The sequence below is a fragment of the Manihot esculenta genome, chromosome 4 (assembly GCF_001659605.2).
Source record: "Manihot esculenta cultivar AM560-2 chromosome 4, M.esculenta_v8, whole genome shotgun sequence".
NCBI classification, from domain to species: Eukaryota; Viridiplantae; Streptophyta; class Magnoliopsida; order Malpighiales; family Euphorbiaceae; genus Manihot; species Manihot esculenta.
In genome coordinates, this window is record NC_035164.2 from 11,859,265 (window position 1) to 11,874,620 (window position 15,356).

The window sequence follows — 15,356 nt, forward strand, 5'->3', positions numbered from 1 at the left end:
TACAACCAACTCGTCTTCCAAACCTCTATAAACCAGGAATGCATCCTTAGTCCTTCCAAGGTACTTTAGGATATTCTTAACAGTTGTCCAATGACTTTCATCGAGATCTGCCTGATATCTGCTTATTGTGCTCAATGCATATGAGACGTCTGGTCTAGTACATAACATGACATACATGATAGGTCCAATAGCAGAAGTATAAGGGATCTTATTCATCCGTTCACTCTCATCAGATGTCATAGGACATTGATTTTTGCTAAGATGAATACCATGAGACATGGGCAAGAATCCTCTTTTGGAATCTTGCATGCTGAACCTTTTCAACACCTTGTCAATATAAGTACTTTGACTCAGACCGATTATCCTCTTGGATTTATCCTTATAGATCTTAATACCAAGGATATATGCGGCCTCACCTAAGTCCTTCATTGAAAAAGAATTCCCTAACCAAGTCTTAACCTTTTGCAAGGTAGGGATATCATTTCCAATGAGTAATATTTCATCCACATATAGGACTAGAAACACAACTGCACTCCCACTAACCATCTTGTAAACACAAGATTCATCTTCATTTTTGATGAATCCAAAGTCACTGACTGTTTCATCAAAACGAAGATTCTAGCTCCGAGAAGCTTGCTTCAATCCATAAATGGATCTCTGAAGCTTGCAAATCTTTCTAGAATTCTCAGGGATTACAAAACCCTTAGGTTGTGTCATGTACACATCCTCGAGCAAAAGTTCACGACTGTCAGTCATGAGAAATCCATATCTCTCAGGCTGATGACGTGTCCTATCAGATCTGCATGGGACTTGTGTCACCCTTTCAGTTTTCACAACTGTTTGTGGTTCTGGAAGTGGTTCTACCAGCGGTTCAATACTCTCTTGTGGTTCTTGAGTTTCCTCAAATCGCACTGTACTCCCACTGAATCTCTGAGAGATAAATTCCTTTTCTAAAAAGGTACCATTTCGAGCAACAAACACTTTGTTCTCTGAGGGAATATATAAATAATATCCTTTGGTTTCCTTAGGATACCCCACAAAATTGCACTTGATAGATTTTGGAGCTAGCTTATTTGAAATTGGGCGTTCCACATAAGTCTCACAACCCCAAATCTTAAGGAAAGACAAACTGGGTATTTTTCCAGTCCATAACTCATATGGTGTCTTTTCAACCGCTTTTGATGGTACTCGGTTTAAAATAAATGCAGTTGTTTCCAAGGCATAACCCCAAAATGATAAAGGGAGATTTGTTTGACTCATCATAGATCGAACCATATCTAATAAAGTTCGATTTCTCCTTTCAGAAACACCATTCCTTTGTGGAGTTCCTGGAGGAGTCAATTGTGAAACAATTCCACAGTTTCTAAGATGTTCATCAAACTCTTGGCTCAAATATTCACCACCTCGATCAGATCGAAGCATCTTAATAGTTCTACCAAGTTGATTTTGTACTTCATTTTGATAAGTTCTAAACATTTCAAAAAATTCATGCTTATGCTTCATTAGGTAGACATAGTCATACCTACTGAAATCATCAGTGAATGTAATGAAGTACTGATAACCTCCCCTGGCACTAATGCTTAGTGGGCCACATACATCTGTACGTATTAAGCCCAATAAGTCTGAAGCCCTTTAACCTTGTCCAGTAAAAGGGTCCTTTGTCATCTTACCTAGCAAACAAGATTCACAATTTTCAAATGATTCAAAATCAAATGAATCTAATAAACCATCTTTATGGAGCTTAGATATGCGATTCTCATTTATATAGCTAAGACGACAGTGCCATAAATATGTTGGGTTCAACTCATTTGGATTAGTTTTCTTAGAAGTTATGTTATAGATATTGTTGTCTCTAGAATCATCTAGATTAAGGACATAAAGGCCATCATATGAATTTGCAATACAATAAAGCAAATCATCTTTATTAATGGAGCATTTCTTATTCTTAATAAGAAATGAAAAACCTTCATCGTCCAAAACAGAAACTGAAATAATATTCCTACTCAAAGTAGGAACATAAAAGCAATTGTTCAAAACTAACAAAAGCCCATCGGGCAAAATAAGTTCATAAGTCCCTACAGCTATGTCAGCAACTCTTGCTCCATTGCCTACACGTACGTAGATCCACATTGTCTTTTTTCAGTTTTCTACTCCTTTTGAGACCCTTCACATTTGTATAAATGTGAAAGCCACATCTGGTATCTAATACCCATGAAGTAGAAATAGATAAATTAATATCTATAACATAAATACCTGAAGTCGTAGTCTCACTACTCTTCTTCTTCTTGCACTCATCCAAATAGAGTTTGCAATTTCTCTTCCAATGCTCTCGTTTCTTGCAATGGAAGCAGATTCCTTTCTTAGGAACTATTTCCTTAGGAACTTTTGCCTTGGATTGCCATTTAGGCTTGCCTCGTCCCTTAGGCCCATTACCACCTTTGGGCTTGGGCTTCCCCTTAATTTTCATGGGCTTACCCTTATTGACATTCAAAATTTGGGTAGGCCTTTTCTTGATATTTACCTCAGCTGTCTTTAGCATCACATGCAACTCAGGAATGGATTTCTCCATATTGTTCATGTTATAGTTCATGAGAAAAACTACTGGATAAAGAATGTAGGATCAGATCCATAGAGAGTTCTAAACTCAGAGGGTAGCCAAGTCTAGCAAGGTGATTAATGTAGCCTTTCATTTTCAAAACATGAGCACTAACTGATTCACCTTCAGCCATTTTGTAATCATGCAATGCAATGGTGGTTTCATACCTATCTTGCCTAGCTTGTTGTTGGAAAGCCTGTTTGAGATGGACACTCATCTCATAGGCCTCAAGGTGCTCCAGATTCTTCTAAAGTTCTGGGCACATAGTTACCAACATAAGACATCCAATGTCATTAGAATCATCCATATGCTTCTTATGCTTGTTCTTAACAGCATTAGTAGCATCAGTAGGAGGTGGTTCTGGGATAGCTTCATCAAGCACATAGGACTTTTTCTCTTGCTTGAGAACAATTCTCAAGTTTCTAAACCAGTCAACAAAATTAGTCTCATTTTCTTTCAGTTTATCCTTCTCAAGGATGGATCGCAGTGATAAGGTGGAATTGTTATTAGCAGCCATAATTATCTACAAAAATATGCAAACATAATTAATTTAGTAATATAATATTGAGGTGATAATAATCTCCCACTAAAATATAACCCTCAAAATAATAATAATATTTTAGTGGGCTAAGATCCATATATCACCTAATTCTAAGTCAGCTTTGGCATGACGCTTAGAATTAAGTTATTTAGGTAGGTAACCCCTTACCAATTACATCTAATGTAACTCTTAGATTATGAGGTGTTAACATCGTATGTCAAATGCATGTTATACCCATCTAATGCCTTAGGCCCAAAACCGTTTTGATAGCCTAATTAAGTTCAACCAAAGTTAAATAAATGAGTAACCATTACTCATCCTATCTTACTAGGATAACCTAATGCATTTTGCTTTGGCAAAACCTGCATTTTGGTGATCTTAGTTTTGATAGGTGTTTAATATATGGGTGGCATTAAAACTTAAAATTTTAGAGTGAGGGTTCAATTTTAATTTTAACTATTTTGTCTTGCATATATATATATATATTATAGCATCCAATATGCATACATATATATATATATGGACTATCATGCATAGTATCTCATACTAATGTATAACAAAATAATAAAAATTAAAATAAAATTATTTTACATAGTCATTTAAATCTGATTTAAAGACTAAAATAAAATAATTTATTTTCTTATAATTATTTTGTCTTGCATATATATATTATAGCATCTTATATGCATACATATATATATAGACAATAATGCATAGTATCTCATACTAACATATGACAATAAAATATAGTCATTTAAATCTAATTTAAAGACTAAAAGAAAATAATAAAATATAGTCATTTAAATTTGATTTAAAGACTAAAAGAAAATAATTTATTTTCTCAAATTTATTTATTATTATTATTTTTTTTAATTTTTAATTTTTCTAACAAAAATTAAAATTATCTAAATGATCAAATCATTCATCCATAATTATCATGCCATTCTAATAAACATATATTGCATATATAATATCAATAATGGCATAATTAACATAAACGAAAAGCACAGGTTGGCTCTGATACTACTGTTGGGAAATTCCGAGATTATTGCAACCCAGTTGCGCAGTAGAAAAATAAAATCTCTGTTGATTTCCTTTCCCAGAATCCAAGTGCTTCGTTTAATTCAAAAGATGGATATGAGACTAACCTGTTAATCTCGTCAAGAAGATACAATGCCGGACTGATGGTGCTGCCTTTTCAAACGAACACCCTCTATGGTATCCACACGAACGTCTTCTATCCTTCTAGAGTGCTAGCTCTCTCAAGGATGGATAGATTATGTGCTCCACAATCTGCAATCTTTTAGAGTGAGTTTTCTCAAAAACACATATCTTCCACAATTCGTAGAACGGGTATTTATATGTTTCAGTCTTTTGTTTTCACATAAATCCTTTTCCTAAAAGGAGTTGTATTTTTCCCACAACTCCTTTTCCTAAAAAGAGTTGTGTTTATCCCACAACTCCTTTTCCTAAAAGGAGTTGTGTTCATAACCCACTATCACAATCTTGCAGATACTCAAATATCTTATGTGATAGAATCCTTTATCTATAACAGTTACAGATAGACTGCAGATCTTTTAAATATTATTATCTCATAATAATAAATGATTAATAATAATAACACTTTATTATTATTAATTATATTAATAATTAATATTCATAATAATAACACTTATTATTATTAATTCTATTAATAATTAATAATAATAATAACACTTTATTATTATTAAATAATAATAATAATAACACTTTATTATTATTAAATATATTAACGATTAATAATAATAACACTTATTATTATTAATTATATTAATGGGCTTTGGGCTTTGGGCTTTGGGCTTTTAGCCCATTAATATAACATAGCACATCAACAACGTTCTTTTGTGTGTGACCCAATAGGCTCACATTAATTGGCAATAGGCCAAGTCCCACAAGGCCCATAAGTCATAAGTGGCCTCTAGCAAGACATTATGACTACCCAACTAATTATGAGGATCAATAGCCCGATAAAGCCTAATAGAACATGAATTAATCCCTTTGTCACACAATATCTAGTTTGAACATAAGTCATGGTCAATGTCAAACTTATAATGTTCAAACTTATGATTTCTCGATCTCTAAGTAGACTGATAAATTCAAATGATATTGATCACACTATCAATTCATTTGAGCATGGCCATGCATTTCTCAGTCTCACTTATCGAGGGGCCCAGAAGATATCTCTCTTATAGAGAGGGACAAATCCTATCTTGATTGTTCATTATCCTCTACATAATTTCTATTATGCTCAATCATAACCTTTATGATTGTCCGATTAAAGACAACGTTTGGTTATGTCAAAACATAATAGTCCTTATGTTGGAAACTATGACAATCTCAAGTCAAAGGATTAAGACATAACTACTTTGAGATTCACTTATGACAATGACCCATGTAGTGATCTCAATGCGGGTCCATCCAATACTTTGTTCTCTAACAAGTATTTATGATTATTGAATTATATCAACATATACATAATCATCTCATGATTATCAATCAATAATCATACCAGTTATATTTTATTATTATCAACATAATAATAAGTAATCAGGGATGATACTCATTATTATGTAACATGCAAACAAATAATAATGATAAAAACCTCTTTTATTAATAACCAAAACAACATATAAAAAGGTCCAAGATAATGGTCTAGGGCATATACACTAACATCCTTGTTGGTATGTGTGTTATGCCATGCTATGCTTGTGTGTTGAACATTCGGGGATGAATGTTCTTAAGGGGGGAAGAATGTAATACTCGCTAGACCCCGACTTCAAAAATCTTACCTTTCGGTGGAATCTCCGTTGGAATCCGGAATTTCTCGGATGTCGAAACCCTCTAGAAGGGTATAATATGCTTTTACAAAATGTTTTTACATGTTTTTATAGTTTTAATGAAGAAAGAAAATTGAGTTTTGAAAGAAAAAGCCATGGAGGAAAAACCCAGGTTCGGCCGCCGAACATGAGGAGCTTACGGAAGCTCTTTTGGCCCCCGAAGGTGGTCTGGCCAGCCACCTATAAAAGGCCCCTTGTTCGAAAATGGGCGAGTTTTCTCTCTCTATTTTAGGGCATAGGTGAGGTTTCACCCTCCTTTGGTTGATTTTATGTTTTCCTTCAAATCCCTTCAAGTTTTTGATGAGTTTTACTTTGTTTTGAAGATTTTTGAGCTGAGATTAAAGTTTTGAAGCTTGGAGACTCCCGGAGCTCGATTTCTCCCAATCTCCAAGTTTGGATCACCTCTCCTCTCGATCTTCAAGAGGTAAGCATAGATCCTCACCTTCTTTTATGTTTTAAGTAAGTTTTAAGGGGTTTTAAGGATGTTTAATGCATGTATAGAGTAGATGTAAAATGTTAGGGTTTATGTACCCTTTATGCTTAAAGTGATGCTATGTTGATGTTTGTTGGGGTTTAGGCTAGTTTTATACCCCTATATGCTTGAATAAGTGTGTATGTATGTTTTAGAATAGATGGATGTGTGTTTGGAAAGTTGTGGGTGGCTGGATGTGCGAGGCGAAATCGAGCTATGCCCTTTGGGAGAGCCCAGTTTCGACCGCCGAAGCCAGTTTCGGCCGCCGAACCTGCCTGTGGAGGCAGTTTTGGCCGCCTAAGCTCGCCCCCAAAGGTTTAGACTTTCGGCTCTGGAGGGGAGTTTCGGCAGCCGAATCTGCCCCCGAAAGTGCCTGACTTTCGGATCTGGAGGGACCTTCAGCCGCCGAACCTGCCGCCGAAAGTCCCCTGTCCAGCCTTCCTTTGTTAGTTTTCTATGCACGTTTTGATGATGTTTTAGGGGGTTTTTGGGGAGTTGTTTAGAGTCATGTTAGAGTTTGTTTGGTCCCTCACTTGAGTCCACCTGTGTAAAATCGGACCCGAAGAACCGAGAAGGCCAGCAGTGTTAGATGTTTCAGAGTTAGCCAGAGGTGAGTAGAACATAACTTCTTTTATTTTCAAAGCAATCAAACTTTTAAGCATGTTCTTGCATCATGATATGTAATAGGTTGCTTGCATTAGAATTCAAAAATATGACGCATTGCATAATTTGCTGTTGATGTGGGTGGACATTGAATGACCCACTAGCCCTCGATATGATGTGATATGATATGATATGTAAGTCCAGGTCGAGGCCCATGCTACGCCCCTGGCATGATTAGTTATGTTATGTTATGTCAAGAGAAAGTCCAGGTCGAGGCCCATGCTACGCCCCTAACATGGTTGGATTTGTAGAGGGTTATTGGTGATAAGTCCATCCGTGATGTGAATTATTTGTGATGTGATGCATTTCATGATTGCATATGTTTAATGAACCGTTTTTACTGTTCTGCTCACTGGGCTTTAGTAGCTCACCCTTTTCCCCTAACCCCTAGGTTGCAGGGCCAGAGATAGCTCAGGAAGTCAGTAAGGATAAAGGCTATGTATATGTAATAGATTAGTTGTGGACATGTAATGTAAAATAATGTAATGTAATGTAAGGTATTGTACAGTGATGTAATGAGGATTAGTATTGTGCTTGGCCCTAATGTATGGTTAATCCCTTTGGTACTTGATCTTTATGAAATATTTTTAATAATGAGATATGTTGAACCAAGCTTGATGTATGTAATGTTGACCCAACTAGAGCATTTGATGAGGGCTCTAGTATGGGGTTTGTATATATAGAGTTATGGTGCATCTGCAGGTCAAGCTTGGTATATGAAAAGTTTAAGTTTTTATGAAAATGTATGATCATGTATGGGATTTTATCAGGTGTACAGGATGTATTTTAGGCTTGCTACGGGTCCTGGCGACCTTAAGTCGATCTGGATCCTAGCGTCGGTAGCAGTCCGGTTTTCAGGTCGTTACACCCTGGGTCATCACTCGGCAGTTTCTCCTCAGCAGCTTGTTCTTGCATTTGGGCAAATTGATGCTCATATCTGTCACTTTGAAGCTCTTTTCCACTTCTCAATATGATGACACTAGCATTTTGCTTTGAGTTAATCTCTGTTTGGGAAGATAATTTCCTTTGTGATTCTAACTTACTCACAAAGATGGCCATTTGACTCATTTGTTGTTCAAGGTTTTGCACCGTGTTTGCCAAAGACTTTACTATCTCTTCAAGGGGCACATTCAATTTCTAAGATGCTGCTTAGGCTGGATTTCTTTGTTGATAATTTTGATATTGATTTGCTCTAGCATAACTGAAGTTCGGGTGCTCCCTCCAACCTGGGTTGTAGGTGTTAGAGTAGAGATCATATCTTCTTTGGACATTAAATCCTCAAACCGCATTAACTTGATAGTCCTCTTCTTGAAGGGAAGGACATAGGTGGGTTTCATATCCTATATTTGCACCTTTGGCCCAAATGCAAATATAGGATATGGCCAGCCACCTATAAAAGGCGGCCGCCGAACATGGTGCTCTTGCGGAAGTACCTTTGGCCCCCGAAGGTGGTCTGGCCAGCCACCTATAAAAGGCTCCTTGTCCAAAAATGGGCGAGTTTTATCTCTCAATTTTCGGGCATAGGTGAGATTTCACTCTCCTTGGGTTGATTTTATGTTTTCCTTCAAATCTTTCAAGTTTTTGACAAGCTTTCATCTTGTTTTGAAGTTTTTGAGCTAAAGAGCAAAGTTTTGAAGCTTGGAGACCCCCGGAGCTTGTTCCTCCATATCTCTGAGTTTGGGATCGTATCTCCTCTCGATCTTCAAGAGGTAAGTGTCGATCCACGCCTTTTATGATGTTTTAAGTAAGTTTTAAGAAGGGGTTAAGGGTTTTGATGCATGTTTAGGCTAGGGGTAAAATGTTAGGGTTTATGTTAGTTAAATGTTAAATGTATGCTAAATGTGATGTTTGTTGGGGTATAGGTCAGTTTTAAGCCCCTATATGCTTGAATATGTGTTTATGCATGTTTTGGTATAGTTTGATGCATGTTGGATTGTTGTGGGTGGCTGGATATGCAAGGCAGAATCAGGTTCTGCCCTTTGGGAGAGCCCAGGTTCGGCCGCCGAAGCTAGTTTTGGCCGCCGAACCTGCCTGTGGAGGCAGTTTGGCTGCTTAAACTCGCCCCCAAAGGTTGTGACTTTCGGCTCTGGAAGGACTTTCGGCCGCTGAACCCTGCCCTCGAAAGTGCTTGACTTTCGGCTCTGGAGGGACCTTCGACCGCCGAACCTGCCGCCGAAAGTCCACTATTCAGCCTTCCTTTGCATGTTTTCTATGAATATTTTATGATGTTTTAGGGGGTTTTTGGGGAGATGTTTAGAGTCTTGTTAGAGTTTGTTGGTCCCTCATTTGAGTCCACCTGTGTAGGTTCGGACCCGAGGAACCGAGGAGGCCAGCAGTACTAGCTGTTTCAGAGTCAGCCAGAGGTGAGTAGAACTGAACTATGTTTTAAAGTAAATGGAATTTTTAGCATGTTCATGCATCATGAATGCCATGATATGTACTAGGTTGTTTGCATTAGAAATTCATAAATATGGTGCATTGCATAATATGATGTTGATGTGGATGGATATTGGATGATCCACTAGCCCTCGATATGACATTTTATGATACGGTATGGAAGTCCAGTGAGGCCCATTCTACTCCCCTGGCACAGTTGGACTATGTAGAGGGTTATTGGTGACAAGTCCATCCATGATGTGAATTGTTTGTGATGTGATGCATTTCATGATAGCATATATTTATAAACTGTTTTATTGTTCTGCTCACTGGGCTCTAGTAGCTCACCCTTTTCCCCTAACCCCCATATTTGCAGGTTCAGGATAGACCGGGAGGTCGTTAAGGGTAAAAGCTATGTCTTTATAATAGATTAGTAGTGGACATGATATGTAAAATAATGTAATGTAATGTAAGGTATTGTACAGAGTTGTAATGAGGATTAGTGTTGTGCTTGGCCCTAATGTATGGTTAATCCCTTTTTGTACATGATCTATATGAAATGTTTTAATGATGTGTTATGTTGAACCAGGCTAGACATATGATATGTTACCCCGCTAGAGCATTTGATGAGGGCTCTAGTGTGGGGTTTTATGTTTACAGTTATGGTGCATGCACAGGTCAAGCTTGGTGTATAAAAAGTTTAAAGTTTTTATGAAATATTGATTATGTATGGGATTTTATCAGATGTACAGGATGTATAGTAGGCTTGCTACGGGTCCCGGCGACCTTAAGTCGATCTGGATCCTAGCGCCGGTAGCGGTCCAGTTTCTGGGTCGTTACAGAGTGGTATCAGAGCCCTAGGTTCATATGGTCGGACCTAGAGAGTGTTGGGCTCATAGATGTTATAGAAAGGGCAAGCACAATAGGAAAAATCATGTCCACTAGGATAGGATGTAGAGTCCTGTCTTAATGATGATGTGAAATGCCATGATAATATACATGTGCATTAATGATGTGTGATGTATGTGGTGCGGGTTCATGTGTTTCCACATGAACCATATGATGCTAATGTTATGTGTTGTATGTTGTTTTTCAGAAGTAAGATGCGAGGCACTCGTCGATTTGCACAATTGACTGGAGTCCCACGAGAGAATGAGGGCATGGATGCCTATTCCCCTACTTTGCCAAGGGCAATATCATGCAGATCAAGTAGAGAGGGAACGTCAAGGGACTCTAGAAGGTCTTTTGATGTAAGCAGAAGGGGAACAGTTCAGGGTGGTATGTCAACTGATGTAAGGGGATCAGAGGAGGATAAACAGAGAAGAGATGGTAGCTTGGGCATGGGAGAATCTCAAGGAGGCGCTCAGGCCTCGGGGTTTGGTTACCCACCCCAATACCAACCCTTTCCACAGGGCCCAGGGTATCCGATGGGGGGTACATCGGATTACTCCAGTTTTAACCCATATCCCTTCTACATGCCTTACCCTCCCTTTTATCCACCATATCCCCAGTACCCTATGTATCCACCCTCACCCTTCTATCCAAATCCAGCAAACCCTAACCCAGGGAATGCTGCACCTCCTCCTCCACTAGCAGAACCAGTAGCCCCTGAAATCCAAACACCTAAACCTAGCTCATCTGTGGGGAGCAAGGTAAAGATGACAGATTACCTAAAGTTGAATGCTCCCAAGTTTAAAACTGGTGATGATATGTTTGAGTATCTCAAAATGGTAAAGATGATTACAGATGAGTTGGGAGCAAATGATAGTAGAGCCATTCAGATGGCAGGGTTCACGCTGAAATGCAAGAAAGCAAGAGAATGGTTTAAAAATTATGTGGACCCGAGGTTGGAGAGCTTATCCTGGGAGCAGTTTGCAAATGAGTTTGCTGCATGGGCATTTCCAGATAGTTTCAGGGAGTTGAAAGTTGTTGAGTTTAAGCAGCTAAGGCAGACAGAAGAGATGAGTATAGATGAGCATACCGATAAGTTTCTGGAGTTGCTGCAATCTGTGGGCCAGGCATATGACACAGATCAGAAGAAGGCCAGGAGGTATACCATGAGGCTCCACCCTAGGTATTCCTCCCTGATCCTAGCAGCGGAGAGAGAGGACTTCCACACCATAGTGGATGCAGCATGGAAGATGGAGGCTAGTGCCATTATTCAAGGGACAGTTAAGCAGCAAGTGGCACAGCCCTCGGGTTCCATGACCCCAGGCAGGGGAAAGTTAGGTCCCTCTTCTCTGAGTACAGAAACTTCATGCAGTAAAAAGTGGAGCAGTACCACTAAAAAGCCAAAGAATAATAAGTTCTGGAACCTTTTGAAGTCCGGTCTGGGTTTAGGTGGTGGCTCGAGCTCAGGCTCAGATGGTTCAGAATGCTTGAGGTGTGGTAAGCCACACAACAGAGTATGTCGGTTTGGGACGACAGCCTGCTTCAGGTGTGGGTAGGAGGGTCACATGGCTCAGGAGTGTCCTAAGGCAGCTTTTATGGCACCGTCCCAGCAGACGGCTTCGGGTAGTGTGGCTCAGCCAGTGGCTCTAGCCATGACACAGGGCAGTGGCAGAGGCAGAGGGAGAGGGGCAGCCTATTCTTCAGCAGGTTCCCGGGGTGAAGGTCCATCAGCTCCAGCTCGGATCTTCACTATAACACAGCAGGAGGCAAACACGTCCAACACAGTGGTGTCAGGTAATCTCATCATTGGTTGTTCAGATGTGTATGCTTTAATGGACCCTGGTGCATCTCATTCTTTTATTGCTCCGAGAGCCGTAGAGAGGTTGGATTTGATAGTCTCTATGTTAGAGTGTCCCCTCTGGGTCAGTGGACCCAAGTGTGACCCATCAGTGGCAGAGTCAGTATGCCGGTTCAGTCCAGCATTTGTTGAGGGTAGATGCCTTCCAGCCGACCTTGTGGTTCTAGATTTGACGGATTTTGATGTCATTCTAGGGATGGATTGGCTATCTGCTCATGGTGCTATCTTGGACTGCAGAGATAAGGTAGTCAGGTTCAGAGATCAGGATGGGTCAGAGGTTATCTTCAGAAGAGATAGGAGGGGTATGCTTAGAGGTCTGATATCAGCCCTGCAAGCTCATAGGTTGCTCAGGAGGGGTTGTCAGGGGTTTCTAGCTCATGTGAGAGAGGTGGATAGTCAGGTTAGGGAGCTCGTCTCAATGCCCGTAGTCAAAGAGTTTCCAGACGTCTTCCCAGACGAGCTTCCAGGACTACCACCTGCTAGGGAGATAGAGTTTGAAATAGAATTGATGCCTGGAACCAGACCAATCTCTATCCCTCCCTACAGGATGGCACCAACAGAGTTGAAGGAGCCGAACGAGCAGTTGCAAGAATTGGTAGATAAGGGTTTCATCTGACCGAGTACCTTACATTGGGGTGCTCCAGTGCTGTTTGTAAAGAAGAAGGATGGATCCTTGAGACTTTGTATCGACTACAGGCAGTTGAATAAAGTCACTACCAAGAATAAGTATCCGTTACCTAGAATCGACGATCTATTTGACCAGCTAGCAGGAGCAGGTTGCTTTTCCAAGATAGATCTAAGATCCGGGTACCACCAGTTGAGAATCAAAGAAGAAGATGTGCCGAAGACGGCATTCAGGACCAGATATAGGCATTATGAGTTCCTAGTGATGCCGTTTGGGCTAACCAATGCCCCTGCAGCATTCATGGACCTCATGAACAGAATTTTTAGCCAGTATCTGGATCACTTTGTTATTGTCTTCATTGATGATATCTTAGTGTATCCCAGAAATGCAGAGGAGCATACCCATCATCTGAGGATAGTTTTGCAGACCCTGAGGGAGCATGGCTTGTATGCCAAGTTCTCCAAGTGTGAGTTCTAGTTAAGGAGCATCTCATTCTTGGGGCATGTTGTGTCAGAACAGGGAATTGAAGTAGACCCTAAGAAGGTGAAAGTTGTAGCTAACTGCCCTAGACCCACTACAGTTACAGAGATTAAGAGCTTTCTGGGTTTGGCAGGTTACTACAGGAGGTTCATTCAGGATTTCTCCAAAATTGCCGCTCCTATGACCAGATTGACCAAGAAGAACCAGAGGTTTGCGTGGTCTGAGCAGTGTGAGGAAAGCTTTGAAGAGCTGAAGAAAAGGTTGAAGTCAGCACCGGTGTTAGCTCTGCCTACCAATAATGAAGACTTCACAGTGTTTTGTGATGCATCCTGTTTGGGACTAGGTTGTGTGTTGATGCAAAATGAGAGGGTAATTGCTTATGCTTCTAGGCAGCTAAAGAAGCATGAGTTGAATTATCCTACACACGATCTAGAGATGGCAGCTGTGATCTTCGCACTCAAGATGTGGAGGCATTACCTTTATGGGGTTAAATGTGAGATCTTCACAGATCATAAGAGCTTGCAATACATCTTGAGTCAGAGGGAGTTGAATCTGAGGCAGAGGAGATGGGTAGAACTGCTTAGTGATTATGATTGCAAAATTCAGTACCATCCAGGTAAGGCAAATTTTATGGCTGATGCCCTAAGCCAGAAATCACTTGGCAGTCTATCCCATATTACAGCAGAGAGGAGACCGGTGGTGAGGGAATTCTATAAGCTCATTAATGAAGGGCTGCAGTTGGAGTTGTCTGGTACAGGTACTTTGATAGCTCAGATGAGAGTGACACCCGAGTTTCTGGAGCAGGTGGCTCAGAAACAGCATGAGGACCCAGAGTAAGTGAAAATTGCCAGGACTGTTCAGTCAGGCAAGAATGAAGAGTTCAGATTTGACAACAAGGGGATCCTCCGCTATGGGAGCAGGTTATGTGTACCAGATGACGTGAATCTGAAGGAGGACATTATGAGAGAAGCTCATAATGCCAGATACAACGTTCAACCTGGAGCCACCAAAATGTACCAGGATATGAAAAGAGTCTATTGGTGGCCAGCTATGAAAAGAGAAGTGGCATAGTTTGTGTCCGCCTGCGAGGTATGTCAGAGGGTGAAGCTGGAACATCAGAAGTTGGCTAGAATGCTCAACCCACTACCGATTTCAGAGTGGAAATGGGAGAATATAGCTATGGATTTTGTGGTGGGGTTCCCGGTAACGTCCAACAGATTGGACTCCATATAGGTAATTGTGGACAGATTGACCAAATCTGCTCACTTCATCCCTGTCAGGAGTGGCTATTCTGTGGACAAGTTGGCGTAGGTGTATGTTGAAGAAGTGGTCAGGTTGCATGGGGCTCCCGTTTCAATAGTGTCAGATAGAGGACCCCAGTTTACCTCCAGGTTTTGGCGGAGTCTGTAGAACGCTATGGGTACTAGGCTAGATTTTAGCATTGCTTTCCATCCACAGACTGATGGACAGTCAGAGAGGACCATCCAGACAATTGAAGATATGCTCAGAATGTGTGTGCTAGATTTTGGCGGTTCTTGGAGGCAGCATCTACCCGTGGTGGAGTTTGCCTACAACATCATGCTAGCATAGAGATGGCTCCATATGAAGTTTTGTATGGAAGGAAGTGCAGGTCACCTGTCTGCTGGGAAGAAGTTGGAGAAAGGGCCTTGGCAGGGCCTAAGCTAGTAGAGATCACCAGCAGAGTAGTGCCCATTATCAGAGAAAGGATCAAAATTGCTATGAGTCGGCAGAAAAGCTATGCAGATGTCCGCAGGAAGCTTATAGAGTTTCAGAAGGGAGATATGGTGTTGCTCAAGGTGTCTCCTATGAAAGGGGTGATTCGTTTTGGGAAGAAAGGTAAACTAGCTCCACGGTATATCAGACCCTTTGAAATCTTGCAGAAGATTAGGAATGTATCGTACAAGCTGGATTTGCCTACTTCAATGGAGAGAATCCATCCGGTTTTCCATGTTTCCAT